The following is an 11,356-nucleotide window of genomic DNA, read 5'->3' as shown; positions in this document are numbered from 1 at the left end:
TCATTGAACAATTTTGTTAAATCAGTACCTAACTTGTATAAGCTTTTACATGGTGCACAATGAATTTTTAAGTGAGAAAAGTGCCCTAAATGCAAAAAAACAAAACAATTATTTCAGAACAAAAGGGTTTTTGTGGTGGGGGGGAGCTTATCCAGTCTCTCAATTGCAAGGATTTAAAATTCTGGTGGTGGGGAGCTCATCCAGTCTCAATTGCAATAATTTTAAATTCTGTTCTCTATTTTCTTTTGATTGGAATTCTATATCTCCTTTGATCAAAACATCTGTAATGGTAACCAGGGAGCATCTAGTACTAGTCTCATGACAAAGGAGGCAGCTGCTCAGCAGACCATTACAAATGCATCCGATCATCCTTCCACATCTTTTCCCTGCTGTGCCAGGTGAGTCCGAGGCCAATTGCACCTTGCATAGCCAGGCACTATGTGAGAAACCAGGAACAGCAGGTCAGAAACACGAGGCCAATTGGGCTGTCCCATGAAGCCATGGCCCTATCTCCAGATGAGGAAAGCCTCAGCAGCTGCCCTTTTTCATTATGTATATCACCTGCCAATTCAACCTTTTCCAGGTGGACACCTTACTCATTATCAATTGTATTAACTTTTGAGCAAATGGGGAGCTATCTCTGACCTCTTCTGGTTACAACAGGGGAAGCACATCTGACGGGGTGATTCCTGAGACGGGTCAGACATCCTCTTACCCTGTTCTGACACCATCCCTCCCTCACACAGCATTCTGCTCTGCTGGTTTGATAATCTATTACAATGGCCATAGACAATCCTCAGCATTACTGGATTTACTAGGGAAGTCAAGTGTCCGTCGTTGCACCTCGGCATCAACCCTGAACATCTGGCAGTCTGGTAGTGTACTGCTGCAAATGTTGTTGAATGATCTTCAGAAATTTACTTGCATGTGACATTAATGATAATGTAATTTGCACATTCTGTTGAGTCACCTGTATTTGGGAGGTACACATGGATCTCTTAAGTCTTCCAAATTTCTGGGATAGATAAATGAGTGCTTCCAGTGTTTGATCAGATTCTTGAAACACTTCTATTAATTTCTGACGCAGATTGGACTCTTCCTTCAATACCATCTGTGGGATATAAAAAGGCTTTTCCCAGCTTGTCTCCCCCAAATATATGTCAGACCTAGGACACTGCTTGCAACACATAGTAAATAATTGTAGCACACTTGGAAGCAAGCTGGTTAGTCGTTATCTCCATCAGACTACTGTCTGGTCCACCATTGGTTGGGCTCACACCCTACTGATAAGGATAGTGATTGTTTCCCTGGAGAATTCAGAATAAGTCAAGCCAGAAACACAAGGATGTATGTGGCTACCTGTAATCAAGGGGCTTGCATGTTCCAAAGTATATATAAACTTTGGTTAGAAGTAAATCCTCCCTCTCTCTCAACTCCACGTGAACCACCAATAGGTGCTGAGGTAAGCATGCTATCATAAAATGTGCCTGACTCCTTTATTTTAATTTCTCTCCTACCTTTCCTATTCTATGTGATTTTACTATGATCTTTATATGTTATTGCTCTACAATTGTGCCTATGAAACCTGTGATTTTTGTCAAGGGCTAGTTCCTCTGACAACCATTGGTTCTTGACTTGAAGGACATGCTGATGAAAATGAAGTACTTCCGCCTTCAGTATGGATTACAACACGCAAAGAAAATCCTCATGACTGAACTAATAGGTAACATGATGATAAATGCAAAAAAGGTTGAATTGTCACGGATTTCCTCCTGTTTGGATCCACAATCAATGCGCATGGAAGCAGCAGTCAAAAGACATCAAACTGCATTGCATAGGGTAAATTTTCTCTACAAGACCTCTTTTAAAGAGTAGGAAAGCAAGCATGCCACTTTGAGGACTCAAGCCCTGGCATTGTCAATCACCTCATATTGCAAGTGAAAGTTGAACACGGAATAAGGAAAACTGAAGAAGAACCAGTGCATTTGTATTATGATGCTAGTAAAGACTATTGAAAATTGTGGACTACAAATAAGAACCAACATTCTGTCTTGGAAGAGGTCCAGCCAGAGTGTTCTTAGAAGCAAGGACAGTGAGACTGCGCACATACTTTGGACATGTTATCAGGGGAGACCAGTGCCTGGGAAAAGACGTCATGGAGCAGTAGTAAAAAAGAGGAAGACCCTTGACGAGATGGATTGACTAGGCAGCTGCAATGATGGGTTCAAAATTAGAAGTAATTGTAAGGATGGCACCAGACTGGATGGTGTTTTGTTGTTCATAGGGTTATTATGAATTGGAACCAACTTGAAGGCATGTAACAACAAAGAGGTTAAAGATTCAATTATTTTGTTTGCGTGCCTCTTCTCAGTCATGTTGACAGGCAGATCTCAGATTCCTCAGTGTGCCTGGGTTAGAATGAAAAAGTTCCTTTAGTGCTGATAAATGCCAAAGGGCAACTCACTTTTCCAAGCCAGTCTCTTGTCAGAAGGCACTCACTCAGCTTGACTTGTTCAGTGGGCTGAGAAACCTACCACAGTCTCATGGCTCTGTTTCATGGTTTTGATGTTTTGCTGTTTCTCCACGTGCTGCACTCCTGGCTCTTCTGGGTGATTGTGGGGTTCTCTCTTCCTGGTTCTGAGATGACTCACTTTACACAGTGGAATGCCCTAAATGAACAATCCCATAATTAAAGTCCTCTATACCTTATTTACATGCTCTGGCCCGATCGTTTATTGGGAGTTAAAATACTATGTGTAGAAGAGCCATACCAAGTAATTTCACTTCACCACACCCTTAATACCAATTTCCCATTACCATAAATAGAAATCACTGCATCCCAAGTCATGGCTCCTCTTCCCTCCTCCTCCTCCCACTGTTGGATAACTTTTTTGCAGCTTCATAATTTATTGTACAAATTGAGTATTCCATGATGAGTTGAAATTCTCTTCTGCACGCACAAGAACCAGTGGTTGAGAAGTCACTTCAGAGGCTGGCGTTTCTGAGACCAACTTGAAGTGTAGGACAAGCACAGGAACTCCTCGGTGTCTGCTCAGTACACAGTTCGATCTACCTGTGAGAATATGAGTTGAAGGATCTGAACTGGAATTGAACAGTTTCTGGACCTGTCATAATTTCAATCTTGGGAAAGCCACAAACTTGTCTTTCAATATCCGCAGCCACTATTTGGGCCAGCTGGAAGAAACCGCCTTCCCCAGCTACCTGTTCAACTAATCTTGGCAATTCAGATTTCTATAAGATAAGACTTGATGATACTAATTATCCCACGCAATGAACTCAAAATATATCTTGTATTCTGACCTGCAGGGGAAAATCTACCCTAGTTTTTGGATGACACAAAGGATCAGGTGTAGTTGGAGAAATAAAAAGCACTTTTTCTAACACAAATATTCAGTTACTCTTAGGATTGTTGGTCTTCTTAACTTGCTTGCAAGTAAGTTACTTTTTGTTTGCAGGCCAACAAATTTCATCGAATGCACAAATACATTACATACATACATGGTGTCAGGTTTAGATGATAATTTTGGGAATAGACTACAGGTGGTTGGTTAAACGTTTATTATAGACTTTGAAGATAACTGGTGTGTCTAAAGAGAAATCTTGTGTTTCTTCAAGAGAAATGAAGGTACTAAAGATTTATGACATGTAATTACACAGCGTGGGATTTTCTGTTTGTCTTTTGAAAGGTGAAAAAAGCCATGTGGGCAGAGATCGGTGGGGCTGATTTGCCCAGAATGAGTCAGGGTGGAGGAGGTGTTGTAAAAGGGCTTCCAGATCCTTCTAGAGTCAGTAATGTTTTCCTGGCAAGGATAAGTCAAAAGTATTGCTACACCCAATAAACTGATTTTTTTTAAGTATTGCTACAAAATAATTAGAATTTTATTAAACAAAAATAAAAACTTGGAAAAAATATAAAACAGGTAGCTAAACCCCTGGTTATGGGCAAAGAGACACCTGATTGGTGGTGGTGCTCTTATATGAAAAAAACAACAACAGAACTATTATTTCTTTACATAGTCTCCATATAAGTATATATACTTAAAAAATCATTTTATTGGAGGCTCATACAACTCAAGTTGTATCACAGTGCATACACCCATCCATTGTCAAGCACATTCTACATTTGTTGCCATCATCCTCAAAACATTTGCTTTCCACATGAACCCTTGATATCAGCTCATTTTCCTTCTCCCTCATGAACCCTTGATAATTTATAAATTATTTTGTCATATCTTGCCCTGTCTGACATCTCCCTTCGCCCACTTTTCTGTTGTGCATCCCCCAAGGAGGAGATTATATGTAGATCCTTGTAACCAGTTCCCCCTTTCTACCCCTCCTTCCCTCCAACCTCCTGGCATGCCACTCTTACCACTGGTCATGAAGGGTTCATCTGTCCTGGATTCCTTGTTTCCAGTTCCTATCTGTACCAGTGTACATCCTCTGGTCTAGCCAGATTTGTAAGGTAGAATGGGATCATGATAGTGGCGGGGAGGAAGCATTTATGAACTAGAGGAATGTATGTTTCATTGTTGCTATACTGCACCCAGACTGGCTTGTTTCTTCCCCGTGACCCTTCTGTAAGGGGGTGTCCAGTTGCCTATAGATGGGCTTTGGATCTGAAGGCATCGTTTCAATCTAACTCTTCCCTGAAAAATTTTAGGCCTTTTTAGTATTATTTTTAATTGTTGAATGGGAATTTAATGTGCTCTGTGAACACAAACCACAATAAAATGGTCACTCCCCCCTCAAGAGAAAAAGGGGAGTGCTCCCTTCGGCAGCACATATACTAAAATTGGAACGATACAGAGAAGATCTATGTCTATAACTTCCTGCATCTAAACACTTTGTTTTAAGCTAAGTATTCCTCCTCAACTTCCACTTTGAACTAAATTAAATTCAATATTATATGTACTCTCACTTAAATATTTCCCATCAGAATGCAGGGTCAGATATCATATGTGAGTGTAGTGCCTTTGTGAACAGGGCAGGTCGAGAGAATGAAATAGAAATAAGTCCAAATGGCACTTTTGGCATCCTTAAGAGACTCAAATCAACCTTCTTTTAAATGTTCTTTTTGTTTTGGAAATAGAAGTCTAATGGGGCAAGGTCAGAGATGTAGATGGGTAAGAGTGAACAGGGAATTTATCCTAGGGCAGCCCTTGCTACCCTCAAAGAATGAACAGGCACATTCTTTTTTTTGATAGGTTTTAAAAAATCATTTTATTAGGGGCGCATACAATTCTGATCACAATCCATACATTCATCAATTGTGTAAAGCACATTTGTACATTCGTTGCCCTCATTCTCAAAACATTTGCTCTCCACTTAAGCCCCTGGCATCAGGTCTTAATTTTTTTCCTTCCCTCCCCCTCCCTCATGAACCCTTGATAATGTGTAAATTATTATTTTGTCATATCTTGCCCTGTCTGACGTCTCTCTTCATCTACTTTTCTGTTGTCCTTCCCCCAGGGAGGAGGTTACATGTAGATCCTTATAATCGGGTCCCCCTTTCCAACCCACTCTCTCTCTATGATCCCAGTATCGCCACTCACACCACTGGTCCTGAAGGGATCATCCGCCCTGGATTCCCTGTCTTTCTGGTTCCTATCTGTACTAGTGTACATCCTCTGGTCTAGCCAGACTTGCAAGGTAGAATTGGGATCATGATAGTGGTGTTGGGGTGGGGAGGAAACATTTAGGAATTAGAGGAAAGTTGTATTTTTCATTGTTGCTACATTGCACCCTGTCTGGATACTCTCCTATCAAGACCCCTCTGCAAGGGTATCTCCAGCGGCCTACAAATGGGCTTTGAGTCTCCACTCTGCACTCCCTGCCTCATTCACTATGGTAAGATTTTTTGTTCTGATGCCTTCGACACCTCGTGATCCTTGATCCCTTCAACACCTGATCCCTTCAACACCTCCTGATCGCACAGGCTGTGTGCTTCTTCCATGTGGGCTTTGTTGCTTCTGAGCCAGATGGCCACTTGTTTACCTTCAAGCCTTTAAGACCCCAGATGCTATATCTTTTTATTGCTGGGCACCACCAGCTTTCTTCACATTTACTTATGCACCCGCCTTGTCTTCAGCAGTTGTGTTGGAAAGGTGAGCATCATAGAATGCCAATTTAATAGAAGAAAGTATTCTTGCTTTGAGGGAGTATTTGAGTGGAGGCCCAATGTCATTCTGATACCATAATATAAACCTATAAATATAGGTACATAGATGTATTTCCCCATCCTCATATATATATATTTGCATATGTCTATGTATATGTCTTTATGTCTATGTATATGTCTTTATGTCTATGTATATGTCTTTATCTAGACCTCTATAAAATGCCCCATGCTTCCTAGCTCTTTCCTCTATTTCCCTCCTAGCTCTTTCCTCTATTTGCCTGCTGTCCCACTATCATGCTCAATCCCCACCAGGGTTTCAGCAATTCCTCTTTGTTACAATACCCTTGATCATACCCTATCAGGCTTCCCACACCCACCTCACCACCAATTTGGATCACTTGTTCCCTTGTCCCTCAGTTTGTTAACACCACTTCCTTACCCCCCACCTCCCACTATCCCATGTCCCCCTGGAACTGTTGGTCCTGTTGTTTTTCCTCCAGATTGTTCATCCAGCCTATCTTATTTAGACAGATCTGCGAAGATAATAACATGCACAAAAACAAGACAGAGCAAAACCAAGCAACAATATACAACAAAACAACAAACCACTGACAAAGAATAAAACCAAACACAATAAGAAAGACAAGCTTGTAGTTAGTTCAAGGATCATTTGTTGGCTTTTAGGAGTGTTTTCCAGTCCAGTCTGTTTGGGCACCACGCCCTGGCCCCAAAGTCCACCTTCAGCATTCCCTGGGGACCTTGCCACTCCATTCCCTTGCTGTTCTGTTGTACCCAATTAATGTTTTGCCTTGGTGTGGCGAGATCAGATGGGTTTAATTCCCACACTGTGTCTCCGGTTTTGTCCTCTGTAGAACTATGGGTCAGTGAGGGGTGTCATATCTCTTAGTGGGGCTGGCCATGTGGTCCTCTCTGTGTACTGGCTGTTCTAATTGGGATCATTGTCTTTAGAGCCTGGTGGGCCAGGATGTGCTCCACTCTCTCCTCCTCACCCTTCATTAGCACGGTGTGCACCAATCAGATATGTCTCTCTCCCAGAGTTGCAGATTCAATGCTGTCATTTTAAATAAATTCTTCTGGGGAAAACAGTTCTTCTGGGGAGAAGGGCAGGTGTCCACTTAGTAGTTGGGATTGAGGCCGGCCCCCCAGACCTCTCCACTGGTTCCTTACTCCACACCGGCATGTTGCATTCACATCTTGGAGCACTGAGTTGAAGTCTGGTCCGTCTTTCCTTGAGATATAAACAATACCCTCCCTTGGGTGGGTTAGTGCCCTTAGCCCCCACTACCCCTGTTTTATTATTATTTCCTTTCCCACCTCCTTCTTAGTTGTGTACCATGTTTATCCCTGTATTTGATCTGGTCCCTGCCATATTACCGAACAGGTGCATTCTTGTGAGGGGAAACTAAATTCCTTGGTGCTACTTCTCTGGCGTTTTTCTCATTAATACAGTTTGTCTAAGTTTTTCTTAAAACTTTGTCCTAGTCAGTCTCCATAGGAAAGAAAAAACAGTGTGGGAGCTATGTCTGACCTCTTCCCAAGGTCAACTGCCACAAGGCAGAGGTCAGGCATCCCTCCACCCACTATTTTGCCACAAGTTGTCCCACCACTGGCACTACTTCTGTGGCTGGGTTCCATAATTCATTGCAATGGCCACACAGAGCTCACAGGTGATGCTCACTATTTTTGGGTTTATTAGTGAAGTTAGCAGGTTATAAGTAAGGTGAGAAATGCCCAGGATATATTTGTTCAGCTAGGAAACTGTCTTCTTTGTAGTCCTGCAGGCAGGCCTCTCTGGCCCTTAGCCTCTTGGTCTGGCCTCTGTCCTGCTCATGCAGTGTTACACAGCTTTTTTAGGGCTGCCAATCACTAAAAGGACGTTTCACTCCACTGTAAGCTTCAGCCAGAAAGGCACTTGATTCCAGCTCGGTGGGTCAGCTAAATACAGCTCCCCTAACTAAATCCTGAGGCACCTCACTCCACAAGCTTGTTTCCTGCCTGAAAGCACTTACTTTACCTGCTCTTTTTTGCTGGGAGGTTCACAGCTCAGGCTCTTGGCTCTGCAGCTGCTTCTATGCCACTCTCCTGGTGTCACTGCTCTCTTCTGGATCAAGGATAACTACTGCCTGGGGATCTTGGAACCCAAAGGACATGCTCCACTCCTGGCACTTCTCTCTTACTAGGTGAGAGCCCCCTCCTGCTTCTGCAATGGCTGACTGTATATCCAGCATAATAGCAATCACAACTGTTAACAATCACTCATGGCTGAATCATACAATCCAATCTTCCTGCACCGTCTTACCAAGACCCATGAGGGAAATGAAGGTCATTGTGGTGGGAGGCTATGGCTAGAACCCTATAAAATAATTCATGCATTGACCCCAATGATTGTCCTGCGTTCTTCAAGAAAATTTACCGGATTACCCATTTGGAATTCTAAAGAACAATCACCACAGCCTTCTGAGCTGCCCTACCTGAGCTGAACTGGCTTGGCATATCCCCTCCATTGTTTTTAATGAATAGACTTGAATAGACTTATTTTTTTAAGGTACTCCTTAAGACAGGTACATTACTGAAATAATTCATTTGTAGCTATCCACTGATTGCAGAGACATATTTAAATACAGTTAGTTTGCTATTAAACCCATGTCATGTATGGTCAAAAACAATGAGTGAGTGTGGGATGGGCTGGACCCTAGTTGCAATACTCTTTTGTATGCCAGTATTCATTTTGTGAGAAAAGCAGCAGAAGGCAAACCTCATTCAACAAAGCCTTGCAAAGAATCTGATTCTCTGCACAAGTGGTGAACAATGGGACAAGATTAGACAGATGGAGGGCTGTGGATATCTGGATTGTCACCTAGCACTGGGTAAAGATGGGAACAGAGTACATGGCCAACTCTATGCTTCTCTAGGACTTGAATAACCACTCATCTGTCTGCTGTTTGTACTGTGGTGGCTTGCGATAATGCTTGAAGCTAAGACACTGTAATTTTTTCCCCCAAGGAAAGATTATTTATTGATGACTCTTGAGTATGTTTGTAACAAAGTATGATAAGTAAATTTAATATATTAAAAGTTTTATAGCATCTGTTCAGAAAAGATATATACTATACCAACTATTTAAGTCATACAAACCATTGTTCAGTATCTTTGCAAATGAGAAGGATCCTATTCAGCACGGTTCTCCTCCTGAGGTGGTTCATATTGAGTAAGTTTTGTTTTCAATTTTTATTTTCTTCTACAATAGCTTCATATTTCTCTTTCATTTCTGCCAATTCTAGGCGAAGTAGCTCTATTTCTGGATTTTCTAGGGTTGCAGGTCCTAAGTGATGCTTTAAAAAATCCAAAGCACTATCAGGTTTCTCTGGTTCTTCATATAAGGCTACCAACACCTTGGTCAGCATGTCCAGCACCCCGACTCCTCCAACTACCTCCGGAACTGCTCGCACTTCGAGTCGGCTTTGTAATGGGCCATCGTGACCGCGGCGGGTGGGCTCTACCACTGTCATTTTAAAGCCTGGCCATCCATGGTGGAAAGTTTTATGGCACTCCTAGACTAAGACAAACTAGTGAACTACTTTCAAAGTGTAGCCAGTGAAGAGTGTGAGGCCCACAGCAGAATATTGTCTGATACATTGTGCCTGAAAGATGAGCCTCTTGGTTTGGAAGGCGCTCAAAGTACACAGTGTTTACAACAGTAGAACCCATCATATTAATGACTGTGAAGATAGCCAAGGGCAAGGCAACTTTTTGTTCCGTTGTACATGGCACTGCCATAATTTGGACCAACTGGACAGCAGCTGAGAACAAAGGTACTTGAGAGAAGGTGGCAAAATCTGGTGTGCCTGTAAAGGTCTGGGTAAGCTCCCTGAAAGAGAGCCCGAAGAATACAGAGCCTGAAATACCTGGTTTGACAAGGAGGAAAGGCTTTTGGGTAGAGGCAAACAACAGTGTGTACCTCAGCATGATGGGATGGGCATCCTCTTAGGAAGTCACATTGATACAGACAAGATGTTAGAGACTTGGCTGAGTCAGTGACTCTCAAGATAGTTTTCTGGAGCTATTTGAACAAGAAGCCAAGGGATTTTGTAGTTACATAAAACCCCCATAGATCTCATCTGCTTGGACCTCAAAGGATTGTATTAGTACAGCAAGAGGGACAAGGTTAGGCATGAGTGGTAAAACAGAAAGCAACCTGCTTTGTCTATTGCCCTCCTTTGTAGCACCTAACAGATCTGCAGCAGTAAGTGCCATTTTTTAATTTATGAAAAAATATCTTAAATTGAGAGACTGTTAATAAACTTTGAGTGTGTGGAGAGATGGGAAACATCATTGTTCTATTTTAGTGGGTAGTATCCCTAGGTCCAGAAAGAAAACATGACAGATTCAGCCAACAAGGGTCCTTTGAGAAGCCCTGTAAAAAGTGGCTACTAATTAGTTTTATTATTCTTAAAACAATTTTATTTTTTGCTGAAAAGATTGCACTATTAATAAAAATGTATTGTACCAAACATTATGCTATGTTTTTTATTGTCATAACTGAATTCCTAATTATTTATGATTTATTTAAAACCATTTTATTGGGGGCTCATACAACTCTTATCACAATCCATCCATCCATGGTGTCAAGCACATTTGTACATTTGTTGACCTAATCATTCTCAAAACCTTTGCTTTCTACTTAAGCCCTTGGTATCAGCACGTTTTAACCCACAACTAATCTACTACCATTGAGTCAGTTCTGATCCATGCAACCCCAAGTGCTTCAAAGCAGAGCGGCACCCCATGGAGTTCTCCACAGCTGGGATCAGAAACTCCTTCCATGAGGCTGCTGGAAGCATTTGAATTGCAGTCCTTTGGTAATCGAGGACAGTTGACACCACGTACATTCGTAAAAGGTCTGTATAATTACCATTACCATACTTTCCTTCGTTTCCCAAGAATAACACAAATGAAAATGACACTTGAGAAAGCTGAAATCTGAATTTACCTTAAAAGAGTGAATATTCCTCTCAACGTACAGTATTTTTGCATATTTTTCCCCATCTGTGTACAATACCAATGCTGTTCCTCCCCAAATCTTCCTTTAACTAGAAGTGACTTCTTTTTCTTGACATTTCCCATAGCATTTTTAAACTTTCTCTCATGCCACTCTCCATAATGATTATTATAAATAATAATGTCCAAATCTTACAT

The 11,356-nt window shown here is 41.8% G+C and overlaps 1 pseudogene; it reads right to left on the bottom strand.

Moving 5' to 3' along the window:
* Positions 1-9,328: 9,328 nt before the first annotated feature.
* On the bottom strand, positions 9,329-9,635 carry LOC142424637 (c-Myc-binding protein pseudogene; annotated as a pseudogene).
* Positions 9,636-11,356: the final 1,721 nt, after the last annotated feature.

This window comes from Tenrec ecaudatus, chromosome 13 (assembly GCF_050624435.1).
Source record: "Tenrec ecaudatus isolate mTenEca1 chromosome 13, mTenEca1.hap1, whole genome shotgun sequence".
Classification (NCBI taxonomy): Eukaryota; Metazoa; Chordata; class Mammalia; order Afrosoricida; family Tenrecidae; genus Tenrec; species Tenrec ecaudatus.
This window is presented reverse-complemented; position numbering and strand designations above follow the sequence as displayed.